The following is a 17,400-nucleotide window of genomic DNA, read 5'->3' as shown; positions in this document are numbered from 1 at the left end:
TTGAATCTCCTCGACTCCTGATTTCCTGCGCTTGACAATTTAATTTTTTCTCATTGAACTCTACATGTAAATCTTTGGAATATGTAAAAACCTAAGATGCATGAAAAGTACAGGTCGTCCTTGCTTAACAAACCAGGCACCTAGTGACTGTTCAAAGTTACGATGGACCCCTCCCCCCAAAGGTACTTATACTTGACAACTGGCTTACAGTTAAGGCAGCATCCCACGATCATGTGATTGTGATTTTCAACATTTTTTAAAAAGTTTCTAAAATTTACTTCTGGTTTCAGGCAGAAAACGCCCTTTGGATAAAATGGGTTTGTTTAGCCACCACATTTATTTAATGACTGCCATGTTCATCTAATAACCACTTCATGACCACTGCAAAAATCATAAAATTGGGCATGATTACAGGGTGACCCCCAATTTATGACTGTAGTTCCGGGCTCAATTACTGTTACCTGTAGGTGTGCTCAGAACAGAAACTAAATGAAAAAAATATAGACATATTTTCATCACCTGCATTTGCAGGTTGCTCTTGTTCATTCATGACACAGTGTATGAATTCAGCAAACTATGGTTTATTTAACAACTGGAATTTTTAGAAAATGGGTTTGAACCAAATCATTACATGTGGGGGTTTGCATAAATATGAATCACAGAAAGCAAGTCAATGTCTAACATCTGCTGATCTACTGCCTTAAGGACTGAAGAATCTCAACCGCTTTATCTAAGGAAAAAATCTCCATGGCACACTGGATCAACATATGCTCCAGCTTCTTTGGAGAAATTAAATTAATTTTGGCATGTTCAGGCATAATAATAAATAAAAACTCAATTACAAATTCAAGTCCTGCCAACAACCACAGAAATCAGTCGTTACGCTGATTAAATTCCACGAATTGTATATCTTTATGATAATTTGTCAGCACATTCCTGTTGGGAGCCTCAGGCTTAAACTCTTTCTCTGTTGGGTAGATTACATGTGTTCCAAAACACCACCCATCTGCAGAGAGGCAAATAAATTCTACTTATATGATTAATAGATACTGAAGAAACTTGAGATTCAGTTCTGACTGCTTTCTCTTAGATAACCTGTCCAACATTTCTGTAACTACAACTTCCAGAATTCCCAGCTAGTTTGGCCTAATATCGCACTTATGGTAGAAGAAAGCACCTGCATAGGTTTGCTTAACACTCTTCCTGATGAGAGCATTCTTGAACGCCATTTTTGTTTCTGAGAGCTGCACCAAACTTTTTTGGAAGGGAATCTCAGAAACTGAAGAGCAAAGTAGTTGGGATCGCGGCATTTTTTCCCCCAGGGTTTCTTTTGCTTTTAAAAGCTATTAAGCATATTTTAGGAATTGTGAAACTGTTTTTAATGCAATTCTTGCTTGCAATGGTGGAAAAATACCTATTTTGGGCAATGGTGATGTAGGATGCTTTTTGGATTCCCATCAATTGCCCATCTCTGCTCTAGCAAAAGAAATTACTTCTGAGGACACAGACAACTATCTTCTTCTCTTGTTCTACACCCTAATCCATGGAGGATAAGATTCCATTTAGTTCTAAAACCACTTACAAAACTGGTGCGAGTGTTCCCACAACGGAATACTGTTTAGATATCAAGATATGAAGGCTTCTCTGCTTCCTTGGATGCCACAGTGAAAGGGCCTCTCTGCAAGAGAAGACTATTTGCTGTTAGTGAAATAGCCAAGACCAACCTCTTGAGATGAAGATGAGATATGAGAAAATGACTGTTTTATTTCAGGGAACTTACACACTTACAGGTATTCTGAAGAACTCCAGACCGACAAACACTCAATAGAAAACCCTGGTCAACAGGAAGTGAGCCTGCAAGGGCCCATTATATCACACAGGTAAGCAAGAGGGTCTCATGGGTGAGGGGTAGGGAAGAATCTTATTCCTTAAAATATGATTTTGAAATTTAAAAGACTCCCTGGCTCATAGAAGAGAGTCACACATGGCCAAACCAAACAATGAATGAATTACTTTAGAACTTAGAATGATGTGTGAGCCAGGATTATCTCCTACTTGATTAACCCTAGTCTGTGAGAAGCTTCTGCTTTTGTTAGCTTCCATCCCTTACTTTTTATTTAATAGTTTGTATATGTGTCTGCTGTAATATGAGCAACTTGATGTGTATGGACTGTGCAAGAGGGAGAGAATTCAGAGAAAATATGCCCCTGCTGTAAGAGTTGCAGAGAGTTGCTCCATTTGTGTTCTTACACATTTCAAGTCTCCTTTTTGGAACTGAATTTGGAACATTGCACAGCCCTAATAGATACAGTAGTTGGAAATATCAAGCATTTTGTTGTTTTAACAGGAAGATCCAATATTCATGAAATCCTTTTTTCTCCCCAGGATTAGTGTGAGGCTCCCCCAAAAGAATAGTCGCTAGAAATCACTCCATATTTTCACATCAGATGGGTGAGTATTGTTTCAGTTATTGTATTGTCTTCTGGGCAAACATTCCAATATCAGTCTCAGAAGAAGCCAGCAGTAATAAAATGGGACTGGGACAGGAGCAGAACATTATTCTTGAACCAACCCAACCCACCATGCTTGTAACAATTACTACTCATTAATCATTACCACCCCCATGTCTGTGTTGTCTCTCCACAGGTAAACCAGATCACCATTGAATACTCACAGGGGAAAGGATGTTCCACACCATCCTCACCTGTACCATACATAACACAAAACCGACAAGAGCAGCAACTTAAGTGACACCATAGGTGCTACTTTCTTGCTTGGGTTCCTGTGCCTGTCAGAAATACACGACCAATGAAAGTGGTACATGTGTTGTTTCCACCCTGCGTGGCTCTGTAGTCTCCTACACACTTACAGAGGCAAAAAATATTGCAGCTCTTGTCAAGTTGGCGTAATACTGTCAATACTTTTGTGTTCAATCTGTTCAATAAAATATGTGACTGTGTCTGTATGTTTCTATATCTTTCTGTTCTGCTGTTGACTAGTAGATGTTTTCCTTTTGTCACCTTCACATGGGAGTGTAACAGAATTCTGTAACGCCATACCTCACCTAAGTATAACATATGATTTAAATACCTTCTATTTCATTACTCTTTTACATAAAACCACTAGAAAGCCTCATTGTTATTCTCTTGTGTGAATTTGTTCTTATAGCATGGAGTTTTCTTTATTATGTGACTCACCCTTTACTTCATATGTTTGTTGGCTAACTGCAATCATTGGTATGAAAAGTATTACATGAAATTCTTGTTAGGTAGCAAGAGTTGTACCCTTTGAGGAGGTCTATAAGATATTACATGGAGTATCAGGTCCTCTGAACTATATTGTTGTGATTAAAATAGTTTCATTCTGGTTATTGAATCTCCTTCAAGCAAGCAGTAATTAACCTTTGAGGTAGACAAGCATAGGAAACAGAAGTCATTAGGAAAGTACTTTAATGCAATTTGGCCTATTAGGATCTTGAAAACCTGTCAGAGTCTTGCTCTACTTCAGAGCCCCAGAAGGAGCCATTTTGAATTTCTTTCTTACAATTTCTACTTTTCCTAAGACCAAGATATCTTTTCTGTATCAATTTCACATTTGGTCACACCATGGAACTTAAGCTTGATTCCCAAATTTCAGCACTCTCAAGTTCACAGAATGCAATGATTGAGCCTTTTGCCCTACATGTGGATGGAATGTTTTAAGAAATGTGTCTTTAATTAGTCACTGGAACATCACAGGACATTTAATGAGAATTACATTTTACGTCATTCCAAAGCATTGTACAAGAGAAGTCAATTGTTCAAAATGTTTTTGTACCAATATTATGAGTAAATCTTGGCTTTAGAAATTAGGAGAAATTCCTTACAGAGTAATAATTGTAGACAATCTTTCCTGAACGATATGTGGGTTCTGATATGCTGGCTTGCAAAGTGGTCAGTTTCTTGATTAGAATTGCTAAATTGTGCAAAATAATAGGAGCAAGCTTGTGATTAATTGAACTTTGATGGTGCTTGTAGCAAACTGGTTAAAATAGGCCAAAACAAACTACTATTGTCCTTATTGTTAGCAGAGAACATTTATTCACTTGTCTCTTTGTTTATAATTTAGATTGATAAGGCCTACCAACTCAACACTGATTCTGTTGTATGTGACAGAAGTTTAAATAAGGTTATATTGTAGTCTACGCCAGGGGTGTCAAACTGCCAGCCCACTGGCTGGATGCATCATGGCGAAACTGCATCCACCCCATTGCTGGCAATGGAAAAAAAAGTCACAATATGTTGCAACACGTCACATGACATGGCGATTTTGACACCCCTGGTTTATGCCTTCTCTTAAAAAGAATCATGTGAAAATCATATTATTAACCATAATCATAAAGCCATAAATCTCAGTATCTTTGGGCCTATCTGACCATGGCATAAAGATTGTGATTAAAAAATTATAAGGAATCAATAGTAAATGTATGAATTGATAAATTATACACACACACACACACACACACACACACACACACATGGAAGTAAGACAAATAGGAAGAATGTAAAAAATCAGAGTAAAGATAGTTGTCATGGTTCTGACAGATGAACCTCTTCAAAAAAACTTCGAGGCATTGTTTACCTTAAAGAATCTTTTATTCAAGAAACAAAGTATCAGCACTACATAGTTGAAACCAGAAACTAAATTCCCCTCCCCTGGATACAAAGTAACAAAGTGCAATTCCCACCCCCCAATAAACAGTCATAAATCACATTCCCCAGCTCTCCAGCCCGCCAAAACACTTATCAGCTCTGGGCCCAATGTCCTTGGGTTACCATGACTAAGTTATTATTGTTATGACTAGCTGGACTCTCATCTCTATTCCCCCTCCCAGCAGCAACTAATTCTAAAAGCAATAGAGAAAATGGCTGCATTTCCATCTGTTGTCAAAGCAAGAATATCTGATGTTAGCAGCATTGAGATCATTTAGATCATCTAGACCGGGATGCCTTGCGTACAGTCACTCATGCGCTCGTGACCTCTCGGTTAGACTACTGCAACACTCTCTACATGGGGCTGCCCTTGAGGACCACTCGGAGGCTCCAACTGGTGCAGAATGCAGCCGCGCGAGTTGTGTTGGGGGTCTCCCGATACTCCCATATTACACCTCTGCTCCGTGAACTGCATTGGCTTCCGGTTACCTTCCGGGTGAGATTCAAGATACTGGTAATGACCTACAAAGCTCTACATGGCATGGGTCCGGAATACCTTAGGGAGCACCTGCGGCCGGCATCAACTTCCCTCCGCCCAGTGCGCTCCCACAGAGAGGGCCTCCTTAGGGTGCCACCGGTCAGAGAATGCCGTCTGGTGACCCCCAGGGGGAGGGCGTTCTCTGTGGGTGCGCCTGACCTTTGGAACCGTTTACCGGTTGAGCTCCGGATGGCTCCCGACCTTTGCTCCTTCCGACGTGATCTAAAAACCTATTTGTTTGAACAAGCCGGCCTGGTCTGATGGTTTTGGGTTTTAATTATTGTTTTAATATAATTTATTTTTACATTTGGGCACTAAGGTTTAATTTGTTTTTAATTTTTAATTTTGGTTATTTTGGTATTTATGGCCCTGTTCACCGCCCTGAGTCCTTCGGGAGAAGGGCGGTATACAAATAAAATAAAATAAATAAAATAAAATAAATAAATAAATTTAGATCTATGCTTCAGTAGTGATTATGGAAGAACGAGAACAATCTTAGGAACAATTGTGCAACATTGTAGATCAATGTGATGCAGGAAAAACAGAATTCAATTAGGTAGCATGACTAGATGGGTGGGAATGAGTGAGAACAGAGAACTGAAAAAGTAATTGGGTCATTTTGATCCCAAGAATGAATGAGAACAATGATTGATGAGCATCTAGTAAGTGGAAGGTATGTTTGTTTCAAATATATGGTTTAATGCATAGTTCTTTTTATACGCATCCATGGCAAAAGAATGAATATAAATCTAAAGATATTAAGGATTTGATTGTTTATGATTAAATACTGAGAATTAGTGAAGTATACTGGCTGATGAGACATTTTGAATATGGAATAAATCTATATTTGGTGGTATCCAAGTCAGTCTTGGAATAAAATGAAAATAGAAGAAAAGAAACAAAAGTAGAGCGATGTGGGAGTCTATGAGAATGATTCAGTGGTGAACAGAGAATAAGACACGGACCTGAAATGTCCTTATGTTTTGTTTGTTTATTACAAGTAATACTTCTCATTCTTTAAATACAAAAGACAGTAGTTTTCAAAGCAACGGGTAACCATTGTTCTTCATGAGATTGCTTATCTGCTGCTTTCAGGCTTGCTTTCTTCAAAATAAATATTTTTTTTATTTTTTGAATATTTATTTTAATACAATAGAATAGAATTCTTTATTGGCCAAGTGTGGTTGGACACACAAGGAATTTGTTTCCAGTGCATAAGCTCTCAGTGTACGTACAAGTAATAGAGATAATCATGATCATATACAACATAAAAATGCATTCATCATAAATCGTGAAATACAACACTTCATCATAAATCATAAGATGCAACACTTAGTGATAGTCACAGAGTACTAGCTAAGCAAACTAGCTAAGCAAGTACTAGCTAGGGTACAAAAACAATAGCTTCACTTGCTGCTTCCTGTCTGTTAGAAAGCTTATGATCCACTTACAGGTGTGGTCAGGCACGGCTAGCTGATTTAGTTTAGTGAGAAGAATGTCTGGAATGATAGTATTAAATGCCGAACTGAAATCTACAAAAAGGACCCTTGCATAGGTCTTTGGAGATTCAAGATGTTGTAATTGCAAGGGGTCTAATAGTGGATCTGTGATGGTTTTCAGGTGGGCCAGCACTAACCTTTCAAAGGTTTTCATAACTACGAGAAGCGAATTGCTGTGGAGAGTCATTGGCCATTACAGAGGGCAAGTAAGTTGGCCCTGTTCTTTGCCCCTCCCTTCCTCTCCCCTCCCCCCCACATTAACCCCACTAGCAAGTGCAGCCCGGAGCCGTTGCGGTTTCTCTCGTGGTTAAGGGCAGGTGTCCTGGTTGTGGATGCAGAAGACCTGTGTTAGGTAATAATCTGATTTCCAGTTTACATTAGATAAATTTCATAATGCAACAAAGAGCACAGGGCAGAAAATTAATATTTCAAAGACCAAGGTAATTACCATGGAAAATGGAGTGAACGATTTCACATTAGACATAAATGTTAAAAAGCTAGAGCAAGGAGATGAAGTTATGTTCCTTGGTAATTTTTCCCCTAAAGATGAGGAAATGTATGGACTACAATTACAAAATTACAAATATTGGCAGAAAGGTAATCGGTGGCATATGGTTTCTTGGCATGGGGAATGAATGAAGTAAAAACAAAGAAGCAAAAGGAGCTATATATAAGGTTGTTCCATCCATTTCTGTATATGGAAGCGAGAGTTGGATATATCAGGAGAAACATAAAATGAATGAGGTAGGAATGGTGTAATTAAGAAATTATGTTGTAAAACAACCAGAATTAGGCCCAAGAATGGGTGGTGAGTAAATGTGGATTAAATACCAAATAAGTAACTAATATAAATAAAGTAAGGGATGCAGTGGCTCAGTGGATTAGGACGCTGAGCTTGTCAATCAGAAGGTCGGCAGTTTGGCGGTCAAATCCCAAGTGCCGCGTAACTGTGAGCGCCTGTTATTCGTCCCAGCTTCTGCCAACCTAGCAGTTCAAAAGCACGTAAAAATGCAAGTAGAAAAATAGGGACCACTACGGTGGGAAGGTAACAGCATTCCGTGCGCCTTTGGCATCCAGTCATGCCAGCCACATGACCACGGAGACGTCCTCGGACAAGCGCTGGCTCTTCGGCTTTGAAACGAAGATGAGCACCGCCCCCTAGAGTCAGAAATGACTAGCACGCATGTGCGGGGGAACCTTTACCTTTACCTTTACTATAAATAAAGTACATTAAGGTGGTTTAACTAGGTAGGTAGAATGAATGCAGACTGAATGACAAAACAATATATGACGGAATAATAACAGAAGGAGAAGATGAAGAAAGTCATGGTTGCATGGAATGGGTACGCCTACAAAAAAACTAAGTGGGAAGTTTAAAGAACAAAGGGCAATGTGTGAAGCAATGTATGGACATGATGTCCCAGACTCACTGGGACAGGCAGCATATACATTTAATAAAAATGATGGTGATGGTGGTGGAAAAGGATAGAAAGATGTGGAGAAATGTAATAAACATCATACATATAAAGTATATTTAGCTATGTTTTCTTATCTAATGCCTTTAATTTCTTTGGCTTATTCCCTTTTTGCATAAAGGAGTATAAATGTTGCTTGCCCCCCCACCCCAAAGAATTACACAATGGGTACATGTGCATGTATGAATGTAATCTGAATGTCATAAGATATTACAACAATCTTACTTCTTTTTCGAGTGTCTTGGATTATCCCTCCAGCTACCAATCATAGGAGTTGTAGTTCAACAAATCCACAAAGCAGTGGCTTGGAAAAGCTGCATTAATTCATTAATTAATCAACCAATTAATGGGAATTATATGGCTGCCCAACTTATGAATTCTGGGTGGCTCACAGTAACAGCGATAAGAACATAAAATAAAAATACAACATCTAAAGAAACAACTCCTTGAGCCCTAATGCATGACAAATCACAATCATTGGGTCCAGACTGAAACTATCCCAACACCAGGGGAAAAGCTAGTTTTTAAAGGCATTTTAGAAGGTTAGAACGGATAAAGGTAAATACTGCTGTTTCTCTTCATCTCTAGTGCATCTAGGAAAAATAAATAAATTCTTGAAATAAGAGGAATTCCATATGGAAGTTTTAGGAATTTGTAAACCATAGTTTAGAATAGCTCCTTGAATGTGAATGTATTTCTATACAGACTTGCCTACTACAACTGTTTCACATGTGGTGCAGAACAGGCAATTTAAAGCATTTAACACTTCCTCATTATCTTTGCAAAATCTGAAATGGCTTAGAGGGGCATAGGGCTAGCAGGAGAAATGAAAGATATTACTTAATTTTAAAACTACTCCTCATACCATGACATCTTTCACTTTGATATATTCATTTGTTCATGAGAAAGTTTCCCCTTGTGTCAGGGATAAATTGATGCAGTAAAGTACAACGTTATCTCTAAATCTCAGCTAGTCACTTTTGAGTCTCAAAATGTACATCAGAGTCCTTTATTTTTGTGAGAATCAATGTATGGTACAAAGTGTTGTCATCTCATCTGTATAGATCAGGGCTTTTCAACCAATGATGCGGGTACCACCTGTGGTACATTGGCACTTGACAGGTTGTACGCGGCCATCCTGGTAGCGGGGGAGGGGAATGAGCTGAACCAGTGATAGCACCGCACAAGCCTGAGCGAGAGACAGCTGGAGCTGCAGGGCTGTCAGGACTCAGCGGAAGCACCAGGATCAGCGCTTCTTCGGGGCTGTCAGGGCTCAGTGGGAGCACCAGGATCTGTGCCAGGCTCCAGCTGGAGCTCAGCGCTGATCCCAGTGCTTTTGCTGAGCCCAGAAGAAGCGCCGATCAGCTGGAATGTTGCAGCATCCCAGGGTCTTGTGATTTACATTCAGATGCTTGGCAACTGATTCATATTTATGACGGTCAGTGTCCCAGGGTCATGTGAAGTGACCAAAACCTGCTGCAACCACCCAGCAGATGAGGGGAATAAAAATCAAACACCACCCCACCCCCGCTGCCAATCCTCAACAGAAATGCTCACAACAATGAAAATCTTGGACAGGAGGAAGAGCGCTGCCAGGCGGGCAGGCAGGTGTCTTACTCGGCTGTGGCTTGGGGGGCACTTTTTTCAGTGCCATTGTAACTTCAAACAGTCACCAAGCGAACTGTTGTAAGTCGAGGACTACCTGTACTTCATCTCTTTTTTCCTTTTTTTTTTTTTTGGTCATCAAGTTTTTGACACCTTGCTAGGCGACTGTTGGTACTCGGATGTTGCCATATCCTAAAAGTGGTACAATGGGTGAAAAGGTTGAAAAGCCCTGGTATAGATATTTACACATTCAAACCGTTAAGTGTTTCAAGGAAGAATATTTAGCTTTTTTCGAAACCATTTTAATTGTGACTTAATATGTAGAAAAGATCTACCCATTCTGATTATATGAATGATTTTTGAAAGCTTTGAGCGATGCCTGGAAGGCTGTAGGTTTGTAGTATGTGACAGTTCTAAATAGAAAATAGTTTTCTTGTTTATTGGTTGGCGTGTTGTACTGACTCGAGTGTATAACAGATTTTAAACTAAAACACATGCTTCGTCTATTTAACTCAAAAGGCATGGTTTGTGTATTGTTCTTTGCTCTCTTTCCATCTGAAATATGACACGGTAGAACCTGAATATTCTTTTCATTTAACAGGAAACCTATTAGCTCTAATTGCTTTAAAAACCTAGATAATCCAGTTAAATTAAAATTTGAAGAAAAGTGGCCATGACTGGCCTTTCCCCCCCCCCACATGCATGATTTAACTTCTGAGTTTTAAAAACATTAAGTTAGAAATCAGATGGGGATGGGGGAGATGTTGAGTTGCAAGGTCTTTCTTGGAAACAGGAAGTTTTTCCTTTTATGTTTAGGCACAATGATCCATTTATAATAAATAAAAAATAAAGAAGCATCTCTTCAGACCAAGCTGCCTGGATAATGCCTCTTGGGGATGGGGAGAAAACACAATAATAGCATCAGAGAAAGGCTGAATGAGGATATAAATAGCTTTCTTCCAGACTGAAAGGCTGAATCCGTCATTGAGCTGCGTCCAGCTGCAGTGGGGAAGGTGGGCGGGTGGGCTAGAGCTGTTCCTAGGGAAGATAATGGTAACCTGGTACGCAGAGGTCTTGTTTCTCAGATTGCGTCATTCTGCCAGTCTTTTGTCTCAGCCTAATGACAACAGTGTGCCAAGTGGAGGGCTATAAGCTCTCAGCCACCAGGAAGAAGGATGACTGATAAAACTATTCAATTCAGAGTAGAGCTAGAAGGGACCTTGGAGGTCATCTAGTCCAGCCCCCTGCACAAGCAGGCAACCCTTTACCATTTCAGACAAGCGGCTGTCGAGTCTCTTCTTAAAAACCTCCACTGATGGAGTACTTGCAACTTCTGAAGGCCAGCTGTTCCACTGATAAATTGTCCTCGCTGTTAGGAAGTTTCTCCTTAATTCCAGGTTGCTTCTCTCCTTGATTAATTTCCATCCACTTTTTCTTGTCCTGCCTTCTGGTGCTTTGGGGAATTAGTTGACCTTCTCCTAGTCCTTCTTTTCTTTAGACTAGCCATGCCCAATTCCTACAACCGTTCTTCATATGTTTTTGATAAGTTTCATTATTTCATTATAAGTTTCATCATTATTAAAATTATAAGTTCCATTATTTTAAGGGGGCATGTTTTACTCTGATCAATATTACGGATGTTATGTATCCATAGAAAAGGAGATAGGAAGTTATTTTCATATCTCTCAAAGTAAAAGAAACCCTGAGACAACATCTTTTCGCCCATTGCATGTGCTTAACCATGAGCTCATTTATAAAATATGAAACTGAATTGGATGGCTAGTAGTGTAACCCCCAATAAATTTGGGTGGGTTTTTTTGTTTAATTCAACAATAAAATAATTGAAATCTGCTTAATTTAACCTTGTAAGTTACAGGTAGCCCTTGATTTACACGCATTTGTTTAGTGACCTCTTGAAATTACAACATTAAAAAAGTGGCTTTTAACTGTTTTTCACACTTATGACCATAGCAGCATCCCCATGGTGACATGATCAAAATTCAGATGCTTGGCTTGGCTTGGCTTGGCTTGTATTTATGACGACTACATGGCCTAGGGTCCTAGGGTCATGTGATCACCTTCTGACAAGCCAAATCAACAGAGAAACTAGATTCTCTTAACTCTAGGATTCACTTAACAAGTGCAGCGATTCGTTTAACAATTGTGGCAAAAAGATTGTAAAATTGTGTTAACAACTCATTTAACAACTGTCTTGCTTAGCAACACCAAAGGTGCTTTTTCACGAGGCAACTGGACTTTCTTCTTTTCTTTGAAGACATTTTGCTTCTCATTGGAGAAGCTTCTTCAGCTCTGACCATCCAGTCAGAACTGAAGAAGCTTCTTGGATGAGAAGTGAAATGTCTTCAAGGAAAGAACAAGAAAGTCCAGTTGCCTCGTGAAAAAGCACCTTTGGCATAACTGTGACCCAGATGGCTGAGAATCTCCATAGACATCTTGCTTAGCAACATTCTATGTTCTGTCCTTCCTGAGTGAAATATTTCACAATCATAGCTAGGGTGGGAAAATGGGATACTAGGTAGAAAGGTAGAAACTGTGCATACAGAGCAGTTTTCATTTCATTTGCTTTATCCTTTCAGCTGCATTATCTCCAAAGATCCTTTCATTTCTCTTCCTTTCTCTTAGTTCATTTAATTTCTAAACAACAGATTGTCTTTTCTTTTGCTGGCACCAACATTGCTTCCCTTTTCCTTATGTATCCTATCTTTGCACTATTTTTATCACTATGATTTTCTACATTTTCACCTGATTTCTATCCTCAATACTTCCACTTAAACGTCACCCTGTAAAAATATCTCCATTGTGTCCTATCCTTCCAACCCCTGGTTCATGCTATGGAAACCACATCAAGCTGTAGTTTTCCACTGCAGACAACCACGTAACTTTCCCACAACTCTACTAGTGAACAAGACATAAATCTATTTTGTGGCAGGCCAAATCCAGAAGAATTTGAGGCTGTTTTTATTCTATCTTTCTTAGATACACATGTATGTATGTGCTAGTAACTCTGAATGAGAATGTTTGTGCCTAAATCTGTTTTTTTGTAAACCTATAGAGCAGGCGTGTCAAACTCGCGATGTCATGTGGCATTGCGTGACATATCGTGACTTTTTCCTCATTGCCGGCAATGGGGTGGGCACAGTTTCGATGTGATGTATTTGTCCTGCGGGCTGGCAGTTTGACATGCCTGTATTAAACAATTACATTCCCTCATGAGAATTACGGGTCGTCTGTGACTCGTGACCACAATTGAGACCAAAATTTTTGTTGCTAAATGAGACATTCTTTGAGTTTTGCCCCATTTTACAGCCTTTCTTGTCATAGTTATTAAGTGAATCACTGCAGTTGTTGAGTTAGTAATACAGTTGTTAAATGAATCTGGTTTCCCCATTGGCTTTGCTTAGCAGAAGGTTGCAAAAGGTGTTGACATGACCTCGGGACACAGCAACGGTCATAAATATGAATCAGTTGCCAAGCATCTGAATTTTGATCACATGACTATGGGAATGCTGCTATGGTTGTAAGTGTGAAAAACAGTCCTAAGTCACTTTTCAGTGCCGTTGTAACTTTGAACAGTCAGTAAATAAGTCGAGGACTACCTGTACATCATTTGAGAATCAGCAGAGGTATACAACACAATTTTTTTTCTACCATTCAGTCATATGCAAGTGTCAGAGACTATCTGGACAGGTTCTTGCAGATTTCTTGGCAAAGTGTTTTTAGAAATAGTTTGCCATTGTGTTCTTTCTAAGGCTGAGAGAAAATGACTAGCATAAAAGTCACCCAAGCTGGCTTTGTGTCTAAAGAAGGACTGGAACTCATAGTCTCCCAGTTTCTGACCTGATGCCTTATCCAGTATAGGAAACTGGCTTTCTGTGCTATGCTACATTTGGTCTATTATGATATAAACCTAGATCTGCTTTCTATTACACATACTCCCTGATATCCAAACATAAAACTAGTTCTGAACTGAAAGAAAGTTTAGTGAAACTGCCCAGAGGAAAAATAAAGGTGGAGATGATAAACCAAATGCAAAAGAACATACAACAGTAGATTAATATTTATTTTCGCAAGGTCTAGCAAAGCAAGTACAGTATATTTCTTCTGTGCTACAGACAGTACAATGTCAGTCTGGCCTGAGGGAGTTTCCTTGAGTTATGAATATTAATAGTTAGGATTAAAATTCACATGTGCCATAAACAATGATTCATAACCACATTGGCTGCATTGATTAACATATAAAGCCATTCCAAAGAAACCATATTATCATAGACGTCCATTCCTAATCATCATAGCTGAAATGATGAAAACTGTGTTGTGGTGTCACAGCACAAGCTCTTTGTTTACATATCTCCATCGTGAGATCATATGCAAATCTATAAAGACAGAGTTTGCATTGAAAGAAATGTTTGGTAACTTACCCCAACCCAGCAGACACCTATTCATATTCATATTATACAACTTAACATGATGGATAAACCCAGCCACAGTATAGCATTTTGATAAGTTAGTGGATCATAGCAACCATTTGTAAAATGGGAATAATAACAATTACAGAATGTGTGACGCAAAAATAAATACAAATTTAAAATGCTATAGACATGATAAATGTGTTGGGAAACTCATACAAACCACAATATCCATTAAACATATATATATATATATATTAATAAATAGCCCAGGCTTTGGTTCAACTAGCTTCCGGTAACATTTGGATAATTATCTTGTACACATGATAGAGGTCTGTCATCCAATTCATCCTTCCTAATATGCACATTATTTTAAACCCTTCTTTTGGGTTACTTTGTGATAAATATCGATTGATAATAGCTCTTTTGTCCTTCACCAATCTAGAAATTGTTCTCTAAAACCTTTGCATTCATTACTATCTAATCTTTACTTGACTTTCCCATCCTTTATTGTTAGCAGAGGCATTGAATGAATTAGATATTTTATCATTCATCAGGAGGGAAAATTAAACCTTCTAGCTTGTAAAATAATTGAGATGTGCTGCTCTGTAGAGCTGGTTGCGTGAAATTCTTGTTAAACTCCTTGTGCTTCCTTTCTTTATTCTCTGTTCCAGTGTTTCTCAACTTTGGCAACTTTTAAGATGTGTGGACTTCCCGTCCCAAGATTCCCTAGGGCCCTAGGCAGTGCTTATTGGGGAATCTTCAGAGTTGAAGTCCACATATCTTACAGTTGTCCCAATTGAAAAAAAAACATTAAAGGTAAAGGTAAAGGTTCCCCCGCACATGCGTGCTAGTCGTTTAAAGTTAATGTTTATATGATGCTAAGCCTTAACTTGACTGCATTGGTTATTTTTGAAGCCTGTTGCTATAATTAGGAAATCATGGTTTAGGCTGCGACATGTAAGAACCTAATGTAAGAACCTAATCGTGGCAAACTAGCCATTGAATTGAAAGTTTATTCTTGGATATGTATTTCAAACTGAAATCTGCTGTTAGTTCCTATGATTCCGCAAAAGTGATTGTATGAACATTAATATTCACAGCAACTTTCCTCCATCTGGTGAACTGCTAGATGGGGATTATTGGAAACTGCCGTCCAAGCGAACCGGAGGGCACCAGAAGGAGAAAAGCTGTGTCACGCCAGTGATTTACAACAATGCATCACCGCCCTGCCCGAACCAACATACAAAAAAGGGTGTGTTTTAAAAGAAAGTTTCGCCGATGGCCCCCGTTAAAAACAGCGGCTCCTTGCCATCGGCCGGGCCCGGTTCTTCAGATGACTTCGCCAGCAGCCTCCCTTTGTCTCCGGCGGGGTCGCAAGGAGGGCGGGAATTGAGGCGGGGGGGGGGTGGTGGAAAGAGAATCGTCGCTTTGAGCGTTTGGCTTCTCCAAGAGAGCTCCCTGCTAAGGGAGAAGCCAGACGACCTTTCCCCGGCCGCCAAACCGAAAGTCCCGGTTTGGCTTTTTTTTTGCAAATAAAGAGGCGGACTTTGGGCTGAAAAAGCCCCAACGAGGAGCGTCAACCTGCAACGCTTTTCCCCCTCTTGCCCGGACGGAGCGAGAAGAGGCGGGAGGGAGGGGGCGGAAAGCGAAAAGAAAGTGGGGAGAACTTCACGGCAGCCCGAGAGTAATACTAGCCAAGTCCCTGACCTCATGACCAACTTGGTCCCTCCAAGCGCTCTGCACGCCTTCCACCCTCCCCTCCGCTCCTCCAGTGTGCCTGTAGGGCTTCCCCACCCTCTCTGTTCCGGTTGCTGCCATAGTGATGCGTGGAAGCAGCTTAGCCTCGGCTACCCAGGGGAGGGGAAAAGACGCCGCAGCCGCAGCAGCGAGAGAGGGAGGCAGGAGAACGCTGGTGCTGCCGCTGCTCCTTCTCTTCTTCCTCCTGCGTCCATGTAGAAGCGTTTAGGGGACACCCCCCCCCTTCCAGGCGATTGCTTCTTCCCAGCCCGATGCGGATCTGGTGCTCGGCGCATGCAGACGTTCCCTTCCCTTTTCCAGGTAACTGGTGCCACCATTGGTGGGAGGGAGGGAGGAGCGCTCGTGGTTAGGCTTCCCTGCTTTCTTTGTCGCTTGAACGCACCGAGGTGGTTGCCGATTCACTTTTGCACTTTGTTTTGCATTTAATTGTTTCTTCCACACACACACACCACCCCCCACCCCCTTTTTTTAAAAAAAAAAATTTTTCTGGGATTCCTGAAAGGAGAGCCTGGGAGCCCAGCAGGTGCCGGCCTCACACAAGTTGTGTAAAAGTTCAAAGCAAAGGGAAAGTTGGAAAGAGTAAAAAGAGAGAAATGTAAGGAGAGAGACGTCATCCTTGGCTACCCATTGAGAAACCGATGCGTTGAAAGAACAATTTTGAGTGGCCATTGTTCCCTGCAATGTTATTTTTCACGCCTTTTTGCTTCTAGTAGGAATATATTGATATTTTAGAAGTATTATGTGTAAGCGGCGACTGCCCTCCATTATAATGTCTTGTCCTGCTATAACTTTCTTCAACCTGGTGCCCTAGATGTTTTGAACTACATAACCCTAGTCATTCCCAGACAGCAAATACCACGTGATTGAGGTAATTCAGTATACTTGGAAAATACACAAAAGGGGAAAAATCTCATTCCACACTATCCATTTTTCTTAACCTTGTCTTTAATTGTTCTGGTCTCGTGTGTGTCCTCTGAGAAGTTCAGAAGTAAACATTTCACTTGGACTTATAAGTTTAGGATTCTGGCTCACGTTTTCTCTCCTCCCTTTCTAAACTTTAAAACTAACTTTAAAAAAAAATTGAGTTGTCATCAGAGAGATGCCGATGGGAGTATTTGAATCTGAAGCTTCTAAAAGTTACCTGAAAAACAGTTCCAGCAACATTGAAAGCAGCCCCTTGTAAATATTTAGATTTAAGCATGTCTTGGTAGGAGTGTTGTTAGTTGCAAAGTCGTGTCCGACCCATCGCGACCCCATGGATGGTGAGTGAAGCTGAAAAGATTTGAATAGGGCAGCAGGGGGAAACAGAATTAAAGGAGGATGTTGAATATCTCTGGGAAACACTAAGCTTTTGTTTGCTGCTGTGTAATGTCAATTTTAAAAGAAGGAAAATGGACAATATAA

The 17,400-nt window shown here is 40.1% G+C and overlaps 1 protein-coding gene across 2 annotated transcripts in view; it reads left to right on the top strand.

Annotated features, from left to right (window-relative positions):
* Nucleotides 1-17,400, top strand: part of SPATA13 (spermatogenesis associated 13) — a 100,205-nt gene that overhangs the window by 19,123 nt on the left and 63,682 nt on the right. The window contains exon 1 of one of the 2 annotated variants that reach the window (XM_081327177.1): nucleotides 16,070-16,296. The exons of the other annotated variant lie outside the window; for it this stretch is intronic. The gene's annotated coding sequence lies outside the window, so the exon portion shown is untranslated. Of the gene's footprint in view, nucleotides 1-16,069; nucleotides 16,297-17,400 lie in introns of those variants that run through there. 2 annotated transcript variants of the gene reach the window in all.

Source organism: Vipera berus (assembly GCF_964194415.1).
Source record: "Vipera berus genome assembly, chromosome: 4".
Classification (NCBI taxonomy): Eukaryota; Metazoa; Chordata; class Lepidosauria; order Squamata; family Viperidae; genus Vipera; species Vipera berus.
This window is presented reverse-complemented; position numbering and strand designations above follow the sequence as displayed.